Source organism: Saccoglossus kowalevskii, chromosome 22 (genome assembly GCF_978046115.1).
Source record: "Saccoglossus kowalevskii chromosome 22, keSacKowa6.1, whole genome shotgun sequence".
Taxonomy (NCBI): domain Eukaryota; kingdom Metazoa; phylum Hemichordata; class Enteropneusta; family Harrimaniidae; genus Saccoglossus; species Saccoglossus kowalevskii.
The window spans coordinates 11,835,903-11,853,812 of record NC_140662.1 but is presented as its reverse complement, the minus strand read 5'-3'; the positions used below and the strand labels follow the sequence as shown (position 1 = coordinate 11,853,812).

Here is a 17,910-nt window from a genome sequence, read left to right as displayed (position 1 = left end):
ATTGTAGTTAATAACTAAATAAATAGTTATGCCTAAACAAAATCGACATGAATCTGTTCAGATGGCCACTAATAAAAGTAATACGTTGTTGTTTAAATTTTAAAATGGCAGTATGTTCTGTAATCGTAATGTTTAATTCCATAGTTACGGTGAATATGCTTCAATCATTGCGTATTTTGAAGATACATGATTAAAGATCGCCCAATGTCACTGAATACACTGATTGATTGTTGTAATAAAGTGTTATTTCCATCCACTTTAGTAGTTACTTTCCACCGTGTAAACAAAAAAAAAATACCAGAACTGTCGTTGTTAATTTATTTATTCCTCTAACGTAAACTAAATCATGCTGAATTCTGACAGTCGACGTTTTAAAAACCTGAAAACCAAGCAGCATCGTTTTTTTCAACCTCTCCACCAACATACCTTTTAAGCGCGCATTACTCAAGTTGTAATATCAATTCAGGTCACGACAATCTTCAGTGTACCCGCAGGTTATACCTGTGATTTAATTGCCTGACAAAATAAACACCACTAAACCACTAAAATCGATTATATAATATTTTTCTTTGTTGGCAATATCGATTGAAATTTAAAATATTCAGTTAAAAGGGTAATTCTATATTACCTCAAATACTAAGCATTAGCTCTTGCGTAAATGATTATGAGGTTATTATGAGGATACCACAAAGTGTTTAGAACATAATCAGCGAACTTCTTTATGTGGAGTCCGGTCGAACTCTGGTGTAATCATTTCATATTTAGAATTTCCTAATATGCTTGGATGAAAATACCCCGTAAAATACCGCTGTAACTTATGGCGTTACGCTGACAGATCTATAATGATAATAAATTATGATATGTGAGTGTTGAAATATTTTCACCGTCAGTGGTGGTGAAATCCATACATAACTAAATTTTTGTCTTTGTATGTTTGAAGTCCTTGTTTACCAGTGTTAAAAAAATCATACATTTCTGATTTTTATTCCTCAATATAAAAATATACAGGTCATCTATTATTAAAAAGGGTTACCATAAACAACGATATGAAAAATAGTAATCAATATAATGATTAAAAAATATTCCTGATGTCTTTCGAAACCTTGCGACATAGCTGGTATGAAAATATATGCGCAATCTATGCGTGGCTGTTCATTGAACGTAACCCATGACTAACTATATTTCCCTGTAATTAACACAATTGAATACAAACATTATCAGCAAGATTGACTTGAACAGATACATCGCTAACGACTTGAAAAAAGAAAATGGTTTGAGCACTCGCGTGTTTATAGTCTTGTAATACATATACGCTGCGCCTTTGACAACAATAATTCAATATTACATTTCCTTAGTGTGTAATTACACAATAACAAAAATAAAAAATTACCCAACAGATGAACAAAACGTTTAAATCGCGGGTGGCGAAATGCAAATAATGATGTTTGGTATATCTTACTTATGAGTCGTTTTGACTGGCAGACATAAACGCATTGATGATTAAAACTAAGAACAAAATCGTGTTCCTGCCTCGAAAAATATCCGCTTCTATGTTCATGAATATTTAATCATCTTGTCAATTATTCCAAAATGAAATCCCCTGGCTCATTGGATCATGGTTAACAAACTTTGATAATTGAATAATGCCGAAATTAACAATATCGTCATGCATATTCCAAAAACCCACAGGCTATTACTAAAAATATTAAGAATAATAACATTTGAATGTCATTCTACCTGGGAAATACCACTTAAATTACGAAGTACATATACATATATTCTGAATGGGAAATTTTAATTATTACCAGAGGGATAATGGATTTATAATGTTCAAACCTAATGCATCACTTATTGTATTTAATAAATTTATGAAGACAAATGCAGTCTGATATCATTATTATTAATAGGCATGTCCGAGAAAACAAAACAAATGCATGACAAGCAATGAATAATAAGTTTTTTTTATTTTTAACAATGTACACAAGATTTGAAAGTAGATCTTATTCACTGCAAAATAGATGTCTATTGACCAGTGTAGTTCATGTTTCGTGGTTTTTTGTGTGTTTACATGCATAAGAAGTTGTCTTGAAAACTGTACTACCACCTGGTTAAGTTTCATGACTGATGATCATGTATGTCCTTTTTATCGTAGTGTGTTATTAATATATTTATGCTTATCGCCATATTCTCCATTGCTACTAAATAACCCATATGGGTGATATTTGTAGGTGTTTTAAATTATAATGGAACAAAACCCAATACATATAATATGCTAAAGAAACGATTGTCCCTGGGCGGTCAGGGTAATAGTGATATAGAGCTAAACATCATGCAGCTGGCGAATCGCTTCTCGGAAATCAACCAACTTGCGCAAAGAAATAAGAAAGCAAAATATATTTACATACATGTTTCTCGGTGCCCCTTGTATACTGCGTACAATGTTTAATGTACCATATTCAAATTTTGTCAACGTACGGATATTATATTATATTAATATATATATATATATATATATATATATATATATATATATATATATATATATATATATATATATATAAGCTTTGTTATAGCAAATAGTCTCTGAAAATGTGGCTGAACAGTATTTATTTTTTAAATTAATCAAACAAGGGCTTTCGTACAAATTCGTATATTGGACAAACTATAAGAACACGTGTTCCGTCCCCTGTTACATATCAACACGATGGACTAATTCTATTTTTACAAGGTATCATAGTATTGATATGTTATTTGTGAACGCAGTTTGGATATGGCAGACATATATATGAAATATGTTCTTCTATTTACGTCATTTTAAAAATAACTCCATATTGCAAACAATAAATGTAGACGCATCAATCCAAACGATTTGCATATTCTGCTTACAGAATGATATTTTAACGCCTAATGCAAAAGATTGTTAATGTAATCCCCCCTTTATAATTTGTCAACTAAATGGTAATGTTTACATGTAATACTATAAAAGGTAAGAAGGTATCGCCCATAATGGTAGTATGTTGTCCAACACGCGACTTATATTCTGACCGTTTTAACTGAATATCACCAATTGGTTTGCTGTAACCATTTTATGAACTAATCAAATGAATAATTTAAAGTAGGCTTCATTTTGGTATCGACAGTTTTGAAAAGTATTTTTCAAATATTAGCTTTATCCACAAAATATGTGGACTCATATTGAATGATTTAATATATATAAAATGCATTTCTAAATTCAATATAAATTGTCTATCAAATATACAGCAATGTGGCGAACAGTAATCTAAACATGTGATCGATAAATTTCAGTATTGTGGCAAATTCAGTCGCCGTATTATCCAGTATAACTGAGTCGATATATCCTGAGAGATATTAAGTGTTTTTCTGTCATATTTCCCTAACGTCTAAATGTAAGTTTATTCTATGACTTGCACCATCCTTTGAACATTTTATTTACAATCAAAAAATCTAAACTAAACAAAAACAAAACTAATCCTTAAAATTAACTACTAACGCGAGTCGATACCTCAAAGAAATAATGACTGTAAGCAATATTCCTATTAAAATAAATGCTTTCAATACACTTACGTGTTCCTCTATTCTTTTTTACAACAAATATAATTACATTTGCGGAATATGGTGAGAAATACCAAAAATATCATCTTACGTTTCAAAAATAATGTTTCGAGCATGCAACGTAAGAAAATATGTGTTCTAATACATTTATTGTCTAAATAAGAAGTACAGTCTTGTAGTCATATGTGTAACTGTTTATGTGTGTAATTCATGACCCACGTGACCCATGGCTAACTAAATTTCTCTTACTTCCACCTGAAGTGGGTAGGGGTGAGTAGTTCACCTCTCGTAAACCTTACTCAGTTCTAACTCATACCTCATACACTGGCTTTGAATATAAGAACCTGTAAAAAAGTAAACAAATGCTACACACTTCTAAACAAACAAAAAACGTGAAATGACATCTCAGTCGGGCGTATTGCACACATATTGTATAGAATACAGGGCAATTAGCACAATCGAATACAAACAAACTTGAATAGAGACAATACTCGAACGCAATTAGGATTGCCCATCGCCATGTGTTGTTGTGCTTGACATTTGACTAGTTTCCCTTGTTATTGATAGTTGTCCACGAATGAATATTACTTAAAGCGAATACCCATGAGCATTTGCGCTTTTGTTCGCGTTGTTATCGTCGCATAGGACGCAGTGACAATAATACTACTTAAGTACACAATTATTCCACTCACTGGTGCAGAACAGTAATTATTTATTATATTAAAGATAATAATAACAAGATGTATATGCCTGCAAATAACTATATTGAAGATGGAGAGCATCTGCGGTTGCAGTGACATATATTCTGTTCAAAACAATGTACTTATATTTATAAATAACAGAATTTATGTCAATGCAAGCGCAGTTGCAGGTCATCTTCAATACAGTAATTTACCATCGTATAAATCTTATTATTATTATTATTATAAATCATGATCACCGTGACGATTTTCACAATTTATAGTGTAAATTTATATTATGACCTTATCATGGACAGCTGTACCATTCTCTCAGGAAATTCAAACAAGAGTGCGTTCTGGAAGCCGAGCCAGCCAGCGTTTTAACATACGCATCAACAATTGCTATAAAGGCAAAGCTCATGTTTATCAATAACTGACATTATTTACGTGTGCTTACGTGGTTATATGCGATCGTACCTAATTATTTTAAAGTTACGGTTTAAAACGCTGATTGTAATAATAATAATTTCAATGAAATGGCTTCTGTGACCGGAAAATAAATCAAACAAATGTAGTTATTTTTGTGGTGCAATTCACAAGAAAAACGCAAGAATGTAAAGGACACTCGATTGTAATTGTGATATTGAATTTAACAAACAACCTGTTACACATATTTACAATTTCATCATTCAAACCCATATCGTCATTGCTGTATTTAAGTATGCAGTTCCAGTGTCTGATGAACTTGATTCTTACATAGGAGATATCTTAAGAGGGTCTCTGCAATTTCACATGTATTAGACATGTTTGTATTGTTTTATGAGCTTAGCGAGAAACAAATCACAATAACAACACGATTAGCGCTAGCAGATTTGTCACGGAAATGTCAAGTTTGATATATATATAATATTTACCATTATTTAGTTCTAAACAATGTATTAAAGTATATTGTTACCGTTTTAAATGAATTGAATGTTTAGTAAATGTATATTGTTTCTATCAAAATCGCCCTAACTCCATCACATTATTATCAGTGATTGTAATATTAACGGACATCGAACAATTAACTTCAGATGAAATTCTTCGTTGATATTTTTTGCCACGGAGTCAGTTAATGCTAGTGTAGTCTACACAAATTATTACAGTTATATTCTTTTTTTTCAGATTGAATTCAGAAATATGTGTGAAATCACGAATTTTGGGTGTGATCCAAAAATATACGGTAAGTGATAATTTAAGTTCGATGTGAGAAAAAACAATGGTTATCAATTATTGAACAGAACATCAACGGGCTCTTTCCTTAAACTCAAAATGGCGCGAAACGACAAGCTTTAAATATGCTTCCCATACACGATACACACATAATTTAAATTGACAGGGACCCATGTGAGGTTAAGTCACGTCGGTGATCACAGACGTTGTGTGTGGCTGGCTATAAAACTAGCGATAGCGCGGCCTTTTATTGATGAATAATTCACATTAAATCTAATGCATTTCATTCATCCAAACGTATTTGCCTTTGTTTATGTACAAAGATATTTTCCGTTTCTCAGAACTAATTTCACAATTACCAAGGTTTAATATGGCAGTGAATAAAACATTTACATAAAAAGTCACCTGGAATTCAATTACAGAATATGAAACTTCGATTTTTAATCGACAGGATTTTCACCGCAACTGTTAATAGAGCGTTGATGAAAGACGTATATTGCTATGGTAGCATGAATAAAGGTTAAATTGCTATCCATTAGTATCGAACGAATTACAGTGTTTGATATTACACAATTTCAATTTGTTGATAGAGCTGGTAACTATATCGTTTTGTGTATGCTTCAGTTTATGGTAGTTTTTTTGTTTGATTTGAACAAAAATACGTGTGTTGCTATAGTAACACTAAAGGCGTATTATTTATTGAGTATTCGAACGAAATTTGGTGCATACGATTACACAATTTCTTTGTGCTTGTGTGTGTGTGTGTGTATGTATGTTGGCGATCCGCGCCCGGAGCTAGGATTGCCCTGATCATCACTAGGTCTAACCCGCTTGATTGTCTACTGTGTGTCTGTTAACGTGTACTTACGTATCTTCTGTTATTTGCGGGGGGGGGGGGGGTGCGTTATGTACGTCATACTCTAGATAAGAGAGTAAATCTGAAAAATTCTTTTTCTACATTGTGCCAAATTCATCTCCCTGTACAAATCTCGGAGTAAAGATCTTATTATACTCTCTTTTGGGTTTGGGGTTATTTTTCTTTTGTTTAGCTTTTTTGGGTGGAAGAGATTGTCTAAACGTAGGAGAACGTCTAAACACTATAAAGATTTGGACATATATTATACATTGCTTGAGTGTGTGCCCAAAGTTCCTATTTAAGGACAATTCAGTGATTGGTCTGGCAATGGCAATTTTCTGAAGTCGGTAAATATTGTAAGGTCCAACACAGACCCTTTCAGCCTAACGGCTTTTCTAGGTGATACAATTTGTCAAAACCTACCTCTGTGTGTCCATTTTGTTTGCTTATTCCCCTATTGAGCATTTATTGTATTTATTGTATCAACCATAACATGAACACAAGCTGAGTTATGTACCACAATAACTTGACTTTATTATCAAATCCCCAGATCCCGTTGCATTCTGGCCATTAAATACACGATATGGATTACAGGATATATCAGGAAATGGTAACCATGGAGACGCTAATGGTGTACTTTTAGATGCCAATGGAGGGCAGTGCGGTGCGCATAGGTTTACAGGTAACGCGAATTCATACATCGAATTTCCTAATAATGGGGCGTTCGATAACCGTTACTCGATGACCCTGCTAGCTTACGTCTATCCTGAAGGAGGTTTCGGTCCAGTGTTTAACTATAAACGAAACGAATATGGTGTACATTTGTGGGCTGGAGGTGGAACCATTTTTGCGAGATTCACGGAACGCCACACATTGAAGTTCACCCAGAGCCTCTTCAGTTCAAACCTCTCGCAGAACAAATGGAACTTAATAGGAGCCACTTACAACTTCGACACTGGTGTGGCAAAGTTATGGCATAATGACGATGTTGCGGTCAGCAAGGTTATTGACCAGATGGAACTCTCTACAGATAACGAAGCCCGAATGGGTGCCCGAGTTTCAGACGATCGGTATTTCAGAGGTTTGATCTCGTGTATGCTCGTGTATGACAGAGAACTGGCGAGGGATGAAATCATGTTAGCACATGCGAGGTGTACATGTGTCACGTGAATAAACTACTTATGTACGCTACGTTAACGTTTCTCGACAGTGACGCACATACACACGTGCGACCGATACGCAAAGGTTTGGTAATTTAAGGGTGTGATCACTTGCTTTTTGTGAGTTTGTATCTGTACTGCATTGATCAAAAGTATAAGTATCTTGATAGACCAATGTATATTTTCAAGTTCGACACTTTCAGCAGTTACAGTTATACTGAACTTGAATGTTAAATCGCAGTTCGATTAGTAATACTTTGAAAACGCCACAGGTATTTATAATATACCTCACTGATATCATGTGAAATAATTAAGAAAATAATAATACGTCACTATAAGCGAAAATTCCCTTGAACAAAATATCAACATTTGTAGGGAGCCACAATATAAAAACACTGAAAGCTGGTGGAAAATTAAAAAAAAATTGAAAATCTTCCCCAACAAACTCATTAAGAACTTGATTGTCACGTTGAAAGATTAATCCACACAATCGGTTAATTTGTGTGTTCAACTGAACTTAACTAGAGAAAAAAAAACGTTCATTCTTTTTAAGCGATAACTTAATTATATTTAGATTCGAACAATCGTAAAGTAGAAGAAATAATTTTTACACCTAATTGTATTCTCATATACATATTCTTAATACAACGCTAGTCATTGCAAGATCAAAGAAACGATAAGTACTCATTATTTTGAACCATTTTGTTACGTTCACTTCCGGGAGCGGGGTACGGTATATATAAGTTGAAGTGGTATATAGATACGTGACATCACAAGAGGTACTCTGTTGAAGCCAAAGTGTCTGGAATGACGCAGTTTTGATTGCAAAGGTGTCTGGAGAGGGATCTACAATTTCAGCATTTATTAATGAATCAAGGAGCCATAAAAGCTTTTGTTCAAAGACATAATAAATGTAAATTTTGGTAGAAAATATCTCAATTAACTACTGGTAACAAAAAAGTCTGGGGAATTCCTAGCAAATTAACCGAAAGGGGAATTTATCACATTTTGGCTGTCAGGAAAACAGTAGAAAGCTGTAGGTACTTGTGGCCCATCGAAATCACATTATCAGGTAAGTAACCTGAATACGGAATCATGTAAGCTAGACGTGTAGCCCCCATGGAAGGCTAGTTGACTTGTTAGGTCATTGAGTCGTATACTTTTCTCTTTGATTAATCTAGCGTACAATATGTTGTGTTAAGATTGGCACGTTTATCGATGTAAACTACTTTATCAAAAACTACCGTCGTGAATAACTCTTGACAATCATTGGTGAAGGCGTATTATTCCGGGGATCTCGCTGTTGCGACCGTGCAAAAATAGCCGCTGTATTGACAAATTCCGACTTTGTATTATATCTGAGAAAAGTGTTTTTTGTAGGTATACTATATTTGTCTGTGAAGATGATTTGCGTTTGTTGTATGAATAAATACATGCATTTACCAACATAAACATGTTTCCTTTTCGTTACGTTGATGTTATCAAATAGTTATATATCCATGCTACCCATTTAACTTTTATTAAAACTCTTGTCGATTGCACACAGGTCAGGTAATTCGATCTTAACATTTAAAACAGAAAAAAACAAAAAAACATATCGGCAGTTAGTTCTATCGTTACGAACATTTAGTGTAAAAGGTACTCATAGAATATTGCAATACTGTGTGAAATACTAAATGAAGACTTAGACAAAGCATTGACTTTATTGGTTCAAATTCGTGTTTATTGGATATGTTTTGTTGCAATGAAAACACAGAAATTGCAGTAATAGTTATAATTGTACAAGTCAGCCGAACGTCAAGTGATTTTCACACCATTTTTCATAACAATAATCTCCACAAAAGCTGTTCGATTTGCAACTGAGTGTGAATCAATATTCTCGTGGATTTTAAATGGGCAGAGTATTTAATAATACGAATCCGAGGTTTGTTCATTGACGGCAAGATGGGAAACACACAAAAGATATTATCCATCTCCAAGTTTTAAAAGAATAACCATTTAAGACACATTGTGTTAACCAACCAATATCTTGAAATATTCGCTTAATTTGCGATAGAAAGCCATAGTGTCAAAAGGTCAATTTGCTTGCAGGGACCAATCAGAATAGTACAGATTTGTATTACATAATATGAAAGTATAGACAAATATAACACCTTTTCCCATTAACCTCAACTGCAATACTATTTGCAATAAAACTCTAAATTCTAATTTAGGAAATCAATTTACTATTATATTGGCTTGTTTTGTATTATTATTATTTAGATATGACCCCGTTCCAAGATTATCAGATACGATCTGCCGATGAAACATGCTGTGCTTTATAAATATGACTAATGTCCCAAGTTATAATTTGGTTATCCAACATTGTATCGTACATGCGTGTTAAGAAAATAGAATCAGCATTTTACAAAGTATTTCGATGCTTTACGTTCAAGTGTCTTAAAATCTAGCAACACAATTTTAAACTCCACACAATATTTTTCTGGAAGCCAATGCAATCTAATCAAAACGGGTGTGAATGTATGTTCACAGCTTGTCGTCCCAGAATTAATCTCTGGGTTCTGTACTCACTGTGATCTATCTATGTGTATTTGTGTTACACTATACAACAGGCAATTGCAATAATCTAGCCGAGAACCACTAAGGGAATTAAAAACAATCTTTGTAGTTTTCAAACATTTTCTAATCTAGAAAAATCTATGTAGGTGATGAAATTTTCTTACACGTCGGACATGTTTAACGGTTTGTCAAACATGTCACCCCGATTTCGAACGTATGTTAGGAGTTCAAAAGACCCTTACGTTCAAAAGTCTCCCCTGTATATTTTTTATATCTTAATTACTCACTAATTTATGACTCTTACATTCATATTTTAGCAGGAAGTTGTTTAACTTTATATTATCAACAGATACTGTTGGCGTTTCCTAATTTTAGCGAGACTATTTATTATTAATAACTCTTTTTCGTCGGAAACCCCGTTCTACTTCTTCAAACGTGCGAAAAAACCCGTCGATAATTGACTACTAGCCTGAGGAGTATGAAAATGGCATCATGGGAAAACTTTAAATTTGTCTACCGGAAATCAATGGCCGTTCTGTTGCTGTTGAACCGTCCCGCGAATCTTCCACATAGATTGCTAATTTACAACGCTGCGACTAAAAGGTGGGTAGTTATTGCATTCAATTTGTTAACAAACATGTACAAATACTAAATAATGGGAGGTGGGTGTTTCATGATTGTAATCACTTCGTGGACAGTTGACGCTGGTTCCAGTGCCAGAGACAGAGTGCTCGTTTACTAGTGCAGTGATGTGATGATGTGAGCTGCAGTCCGGGTGCTATGAATTGGGAGATACAATGTAATCAGCAATCATAGCTAGCATATAAATTGTTCATGTTGCTTCTAAAATATGCCCGTACTGTTCGAAAATATTGGGTACGTTCAGTGAAGTGAGTGACTCAGGCCGACAAACAGCTCGTCGCAGTTTAGTCGGTCGCCACTTATCCTGATCATGGAGGTAAAAAACATCCGTGTCTTGATAGACAGTCTGCATGTCTCCAGTGTTTTTGTAATTTTGGTAATGTGTTTTGAGAAATCTGATTTTTGAAAATATGCCTGTGCGTCGTACAGCTTCGAACACGAAAATTAGAAGCAGACTGGCAACGCAAGCCCCATAAAGTCATTCCATGTGTGCCTCCAATTGATCGAATGTACAATGATACGCATTATTAACTTGTCGAGATAAATTGATACACTGAAATACCCCTACCCAAAGGAGGGCAAATATGTTTGAGTTACAAACTTTGAGTTACTAACAAGTCTTGTCATAATTTAAAGGTCACTGTGACCCTATTCAAAATTATTTAATTTGTACCCCATAAAAGTATATACTGAACATTACCATATGTTTTGTGTTGTTGATGTAACATTTTCTGTCTGCATTTGGTCAAGATCTAAAGAAAAAATATGTTTACTATGAATTTATTATTTTATTCTGTTTTAAAAAGTATGAGAACCTGTTTGTAAATTTTATATGATAAATTTAATTTGGGAAAAAACACAAACTGTACACACTTTATTCTTTTATCCAAGATTTTGTATGATCTTATTATTATAATTTATACTATTTTGAAGTAGTGTTTTTGAGTGAACTTAAAAAACATTTTTTAGAGAAATTGAGAAAAAATACAGCAAAGGAAACACAGGCGTACACTACTGTACACTATTATGTAACACATATTTACAACAGCATAGTATACAAAACAGAAAATGTTGTATTTAAGTTAAACAACTCTCACATGTTGTGCATCTCCATGCCTGTCATAAAAGTGGTATCTCCCAACTGCCCGCGAAACATGTATCTAAACTCCAAAGGCGCGGCCTTTGATCTGATTGAGTTTTGTCTAAACAATCATGTACATTTCATGATTGACCTGACCACTTTTGTCGAAGGTTCTAACCGGCAAATCTGCACGTCTGTGTTTCCGTTACTGATTTATCTGCATGATTGGTTGGAACTCCATTGACAATCCCTTTTCACAATGTTTGGTCCAGCATAGTGGTTACAAGTGTACGAACAGTCATATCTCTGCCATTTCTATGCCAATCTTCTCCAAACTGGGTATGATTAGTGTACTTATGGGTCCGGTGCTGACATCATATAGTGTGTGTGCTAATTTGCATATTTGTAAATTGTAATCCTTATGGATGAAGTCATATCTCTGGCATGGCTGATATTCTTCAAACTTAGCATGATTAATGTAATTATTGATCCGATGGTGACAATATATATTGTGTGTGCTAATTTGCATATCCGAATATTATTTGCATATATTAATGCTTATAGACCAAATTGTGTCTGGCATTTCTATGCTGACTTTTGACTGTCACGCTTATTTTTAAAACTGTTGCTCTCAATTTACAATTTCTCTCCATTCACACTAAAGCTTTTCAGTGTTTAACTTTAATTGCAAGAACAAAGAGTTCAAAAATTTCTAGCAACTACATACAGATTTGTTCAGTGTAATCAACCAGATTCAAAAATAGCATACACTGCCTTATAGTCACTGTAATAGCAGTGTAAGATACTCAAAGTTGTAACTGAATGATTCCAATTTTCCATGAACAGTTTGGGAATCAACCATCTCTGATGGTTTTTTTGTTTTATTTACATATGAAGACATTTGAACAAAGTGATTTATTGAACTTAACACACAAAATCACCATTACCAGTAAATAGCGTTTTATTTATTTGGAAACTGTACATGTATAACTAACCGGATGCAACACATACATGTGCGGTCAGAAAGGGATTTAAATTTTGAGCAGTCTGTATGAAAAGGGGGGATGATTTTTAGCATCGCTGTCGACTTTGTCGAGTGGAGCTTATCATATAAGTGATTGTCCGTCTTCGTCCGTCCGTCGTCCTTGTCAATGTTTTACTTTTTCTACTTCTTCTTGAAAACTACAAGCCTGAATGCTTTTATACTTGGTGTATATGTACCTTGGGTAGATCTCTCTCAGATTTGTTCATTTTGTATTGATATCTTCAATTTTCGAATTTTGGGGAATATTTTTGCCATTTTCGGTAAAAAGTGATATTTTCGACTTCTTGTTAAAAACCACAAGTCCAATTGCTTTGATATTACATATATAGGTACTACATGTGGACCTCTTTCAGATTTGTTCATTTTGTAATGATATCTTTAATTCTTTAATTTTGGTGAATATTTTTGTCATTTTTGGTAAAAAGTGATATTTTCGGCTTCTTGTTAAAAACCACAAGTCTAATTGCTTTGATATTACATATATAGGTACTACATGTGGACCACTCTCAAATTTGTTCATTTCATGATGACACTTCAATTCTCTAATTTTGATGAATATTTTTATCATTTTTAGTAAAAGTGATATTTTCGACTTCTTGTTAAAAACCACAATCATATATGTTGAAAAATTATATTTTTAAATTCTCACTTATTACTACAGCTGCTAACAATATTGTATAATTTTATCTTACCACTTTGTTGTAAATTCATATTTTACCCCATTTATGCATTTTATCATTTTTTTTCGGACTATGTTTAGACTTATAATTCGATCTCCGTCTGTCCAGAGTCATATCTCAGAATCCCTTGGACCGATTCCATTCATTCTTTGTATGTGCCTAGTACTTTATGTGGGACATATGCACATGCAGTGGTTTAGCGATTCGATTCAAAATGGCCGACTGGCAGCCATCTTGTTTTTTGAAAATGTTGTATTTTGAGCATGCTTTGTCAGTTTTCATTCAAACTTGGTACATAGATTATACATGTTAGGATACATGTCCATGACGATTTATTTCACAATTGGATCAAAAATGGCCAACTGGCAGCCATCTTGTTTTTTTTAAATGTTGTATTTTAGACATGCTTTGTCAGTTTTCATTCAAATTTAGTACATAGATCATACATGTTAGGATACATGTCCCTGGCCGTCCGTGAGTTCCTGAGTGTCCGTCCATCCATCCGTCTGTGTGTCCGTCCGTCTGTCCGTCCGTGTGTCCCTCTGTCCAGAGTCATATTTCAGAATCCTGTGGACTGATCCCGTTCATTCTTTGCATGTGCCTAGTACCTTATGTGGGGCATATGCACATGCCGTGGTTTCGTGATTCGATTCAAAATGGCTGACTGGCAGCCATCTTGTTTTCTGAAAATGTTGTATTTTGGACATGCTTTGTCAGTTGTCATTCAAACTTGGTACATAGATTATACATATTAGAATACATGTCCATGACGATTTATTTCGCAATTGGATCAAAGATTGTCGACTGGCAGGCATCTTTTTTTTATGCGGTATCTTGGACATGCTCTGTCAGTTTTCATTCAAATTTTGCACATACATGTACATGTACTTTATACATGTTAGGATGCATGTCATTGACAATTTGTTTTCAAAATCTGGTAAAGGATGGCCGATTGACAGCCATCTGACTTTTTGGCCTTACTACTATATTTCCACAATTTATGTATCATTTTTATTCGTATTTGGCATACATCATACATATCAAGTGTGTTTCATGATCAGATCAAAGATGGCCAAATAACAACTGTTTTTATTTTTGGCCATATTACTACTACACGAAACACGTGTTTTGATGTAAATAAACAATCTGTTGTATACTCCACTTGGAACTCAAGTTTCAAGGACACGCTCGCGACAACCCCTCCGCTTTAATATGACGAGCACAAGGAGAACTTTGAAAAATTTAACGGGGACTGTTTCATTTTCAATGACTTGTTTTTAATTGTAATGTTATCATATTATTTCGTAGTCATTTTATTTTATACCCTATTTATGCATTTCTTTATTGTGTTCTCGTCATTTTTGCAGTGGATTGTTCAATTGTATGTTAAATTTTATATCTATATGCTGTGCATGAAAAACCATTTATGAATGTACTGTTTTAAATGAATAAATAACAAATTACAATTACAAATTTTGACCTCAAAACAAATCGATTTGTCCATAGTGTCAGCGATTATTTCTCCCAGCACATTCACATCCCTATCCAACCACATCTGGTCTACTGGTAACTTCACTGTCCCTTACATGTGTTTAACCATTACACAACATAATTTTCAATACGCCACTATTAAACATCTGAACTCTGCCCCCCCAACCCTAAAAAGCATGGGCAGTAGAAGCATTTTCAAACAAGAGCTGAAGAAAATGCTTCTCAGTGAATTATATTTATCTCTGTACATAGAGCATATTCATTTTAAAAGTATGCCAATTTGAATACTCTTATTAAATAATTTTAATATCATTCATTCATTGTGATGATTGATTATACTATTTACTGGTTGATCTCATTTATTTAATTCATTACTTTTGTTTGTTTGTTTGTTTGTTTGTTTGTTTGTTTACTGTGACTTTTATGACGACTTAATTTTTTTATTTAATATTAAGGGCCATGGACTAGACTAGTCCATGTGGACTATTTCCTTGGTCCCCACCAGTATTATACAATTTTGTCTCGTACATGAACATGTAAATATTTTGTTTGTATACTGGTGAAATAAATAAATATAAATATAAATCAAGAACCAGTGATCATATTCAGACAAAACTCGGCAATCGGATAATATGGGACAACCGATGGTTTTGTTACAAGTCTGTTCATATTTAATCAGGAAAATTTGCATTATAATGAAAACTTCTGGTGCTAATATCCTAAAACAAAATTGTCACATACAACCCAGAACACTGAAAAATATATTTCTAATAATCGGATGAAATCACAGATAATTTAAGGCACTTATATAAGATCTAACTAGTTGTTGGTGTCAATCTTTGCATAATTAATTCACTTTAACTTATAACTTTTTTGTATGAATAAATTCTTGTTCCAGTTGTACCTTGATAACTAATCTTAATATTTAAGTAGTAGATATGCAGTAACCGTATGTCAACAAGCTATTCTGATATCTGCATTAGGAGCATATATATTGCATGTTTTATATTATATATTTACTTCTCAAGAAAGCTGGCACAAAATAAAATGTTGTAGTATATTTCTGTACGGTTTAAATTAAGGTTTATTGTACATTTCTTTTTATTCACAGGATAAATGCAATACACCAATTAACTAAGGAGTTGTAATGAAGACCGGATTGGTGGAAATTTGTCAGGTCCTGACCCTCCTGAACCTTGCATACATGCAACCTGATATTATTGTTTTGTTTTGCAAATGTGTGTTTAATATTAACTTGAATAAATGATTTTCTCAAATGATACATTTTAGGTGTTTGTTTTGTTTCCCCGTCTACTTCACGAATAGTTCAATAATTTATAAAACATGATGTTCAAAAGTGCCCTCAATAAATGTCTACTAATATTAATTATAAATAAATGGAAGTTCAAAAGTATCCTATTTACATTCAAAAGTATACTGGTAATATCTTGCAGTTATGTAATAGACGATTTCAATAAATGTCTACTAATATTAATTAGAAATAAATGGAAGTTCAAAAGTATCCTATTTACGTTCAAAAGTATACTAGTAATATCGTAATGTTATGTATTGGAAGATTTGAATAAATGTCTACTAATATTAGAAATAAATGGAAGTTCAAAAGTATCCTGTTTACGTTGAAAAGTGTACTCGTAATATCGTAATGTTATGTAATAGAAGATTTCAATAAATGTCTACTAATATTAATTAGAAATAAATGGAAGTTCAAAAGTATCCTATTTACGTTCAAAAGTATACTAGTAATATCGTAATGTTATGTATTAGAAGATTTGAATAAATGTCTACTAATATTAGAAATAAATGGAAGTTCAAAAGTATCCTATTTACGTTCAAAAGTGTACTCGTAATATCGTAATGTTATGTAATAGAAGATTTCAATAAATGTCTACTAATATTAATTAGAAATAAATGGAAGTTCAAAAGTATCCTATTTACGTTCAAAAGTGTACTCGTAATATCGTAATGTTATGTATTAGAAGATTTCAATAAATGTCTACTAATATTAATTAGAAAATAAATGGAAGTTCAAAAGTATCCTATTTACGTTCAAAAGTATACTAGTAATATCGTAATGTTATGTATTAGAAGATTTCAATAAATGTCTACTAATATTAATTAGAAAATAAATGGAAGTTCAAAAGTATCTTATTTACGTTCAAAAGTGTACTCGTAATATCGTAATGTTATGTATTAGAAGATTTCAAAAAATGTCTACTAATATTAATTAGAAATAAATGGAAGTTCAAAAGTGTACTCGTAATATCGTAATGTTATGTAATAGAAGATTTCAATAAATGTCTACTAATATTAATTAGAAATAAATGGAAGTTCAAAAGTATCCTATTTACGTTCAAAAGTGTACTCGTAATATCGTAATGTTATGTATTAGAAGATTTCAATAAATGTCTACTAATATTAATTAGAAAATAAATGGAAGTTCAAAAGTATCCTATTTACGTTCAAAAGTATACTAGTAATATCGTAATGTTATGTATTAGAAGATTTCAATAAATGTCTACTAATATTAATTAGAAAATAAATGGAAGTTCAAAAGTATCCTATTTACGTTCAAAAGTGTACTCGTAATATCGTAATGTTATGTATTAGAAGATTTCAAAAAATGTCTACTAATATTAATTAGAAATAAATGGAAGTTCAAAAGTGTACTCGTAATATCGTAATGTTATGTAATAGAAGATTTCAATAAATGTCTACTAATATTAATTAGAAATAAATGGAAGTTCAAAAGTATCCTGTTTACGTTCAAAAGTGTACTCGTAATATCGTAATGTTATGTATTAGAAGATTTCAATAAATGTCTACTAATATTAACTAGAAATAAATGGAAGTTCAAAAGTATCCAATTTACGTTCAAAAGCATACTCATAATATCGTAATGTTATGTATTAG

General features: G+C 32.7%; 1 long non-coding RNA gene across 1 annotated transcript; it reads left to right on the top strand.

Moving 5' to 3' along the window:
- The first annotated feature begins 10,445 nt into the window (after positions 1–10,445).
- On the top strand, positions 10,446–16,261 carry LOC146729002 (uncharacterized). Its single transcript, XR_014928259.1, has 2 exons — positions 10,446–10,643; positions 16,091–16,261. It is a non-coding gene; the product is annotated as an uncharacterized LOC146729002 (long non-coding RNA).
- Positions 16,262–17,910: the final 1,649 nt, after the last annotated feature.